This window comes from Orycteropus afer, unplaced genomic scaffold (assembly GCF_000298275.1).
Source record: "Orycteropus afer afer isolate SDZICR_OR568_19922 unplaced genomic scaffold, OryAfe1.0 scaffold00198, whole genome shotgun sequence".
NCBI lineage: Eukaryota > Metazoa > Chordata > Mammalia > Tubulidentata > Orycteropodidae > Orycteropus > Orycteropus afer.
The window spans coordinates 6,103,983-6,106,034 of NW_006921785.1; positions in this window are offsets into that span (position 1 = coordinate 6,103,983).

Here is a 2,052-nt window from a genome sequence, read left to right on the forward strand (position 1 = left end):
ATGACATGAGACAAAGTATATGTGAACTGCTGTATGGAAAGTGAATTTGCTCTGTAAATCTTCACCCAAATCACACACACACACACACAAAAAAAGACCAGGGGTGAGATGATGGTGGACCAAATGCAGAAAAAAAATAAATAAATAAAATAAAGTAATTTCATTCTAAACTATCGGTCGGTCCTGGGTTTGGGTTGGGGATGGTAAATGGGGAGTAAACTAAATGTGCACGAACTGTTGAATGTAAAACAAACTGCTCTGTAAACTTGCACGGAAAGCACAATAAAAAAATAATAACTGAAAAAAATAAAGTAATTTTATTCTGGTAATTTTGCTAAATTATAATACATTGTATTATTCTATTAACTCCTATTGGTGAAAATAATATAGAATTTGATTCAGAATATATGCAATACTGATATGAAGTTATTATTTATAATAGGGAAATTTTTACCTTAACATTGTATGTATGCTGCCTTGAATTTGTCCTAGTTTGAAACTTCTCAAATATATACTTTTACTTTTTTATCTAAGTGTTGTAACAGTCTCCAGACTGGCCTGTGTGCCTCCAGTTTCTTTACTTTCCATTCATCTTCATGTTTAAAAAAAGAAAAAGAAAAAGTCATGTAATGATCAGCTATGTGAGTTCAACTCCATCAACTTCATTTTGCCAGGCACTGTATTAGACACAGAGTGAACAGTTAGACCCCTTTCCTTTCTTGTTCTTGCTTGAGGAAGTTACTCTTTTTTTAAAAAATTGTGATATGGGTGAAAATTTACAGAGCAAATACACTTTCCATACAGCAGTTCGCATACACTTTGTCTCATGACATTGACCACAATTTACCACAATACAACAGCTCCCTTCCCACTTCCTCCCCATAGTTACCTGTTCCCTGTGTCCATCCCTCCATGCACTCCTGCCCCCTGAGCTGTCTCCCTGTGCATAAGCAGCCCTTCTTTCTCCCATGCTTGTTCTCTCCAAGGAATGTATCTACCTCAGGTAAATGTTCACCTCATATGCCTGTCTATTGTTTGGCTGGAAGCCACAGGCATGGGTTCAATTCCAGACCTGAAGGGCAGCCAGGGGCCATAGTCTCAGTGGTTCCACCAGGCTCTATTGGACCAGCAAACCTGGTCCCCGTAATGCAGAGCTGCCAAGACACCAGGACACGGAGTTGTTTCAGAGAAGCAGTTTATTAGCACTCCCGGGCAAGGTTCTTGTGCCCTAGCATCAAGGCCAGAGAAGTCGCACTCCTGGGCAGGGGGCATGGATTTTTATAGACACAGAGAGGACCTATTTGGGGACACCAAGGTAATGACAAGGTCCTCTAAGGAAATGGCAGGGTTCAATTAGCTGTTAGCATGGGTCTGCACTTAATTAGCATGAGGGGGCTTCACAGGAGGAAGTTCGTCATTGCATGGGACTTTCCAGCCTGGGCGGGTTCTGTCACTTCGGTTGTCTTATCAGGCTGTCTCATCAGGGCCTGACACCTGGAAGAAGCTGCCAACTGACATATTGGGGCTTGGGTTTGCTTCGGCCTAACAGTCCCCCCCACTTTTTTTTTCCAAATGATTTTGAGTTTTGTTCCACATTGTTCTCCTTCTCTATCCAGTATCTCCTACATAGATCCCCCACCGAGTGGTTGACAGTGGTACCCAGGCACCATCTACACCATCTAGTTCTTCTTGTCTCATAGTTGTACAGGCTACAGATTGCATCGCGTACCAGTCCCCAGGACTAGTTGTTTCCATGAATCATTGGTTTTCTTCGTTCTTCTTTGCTCTGGACAAGGAGAGACCCATCATTGCATCTAGATGCCTGCTTGCAAGCTTTTAAGATCTCACTCACTACTTGCCAAAGTAGGAGGTGAAACAATGTTTTGTGTAGTATGTTATGCCAATTGAGCTTGATGTTTTCTGTGACTATGGACGAGGACCTTACTCTTTCTTTTTCTTTTTTAATTTTATTTTATTTATTGTGATTTGGGTGAAGATTTACAGAGTGAATTCACTTTCCATACAGCAGTTCACATATACTTTGTCTCATGT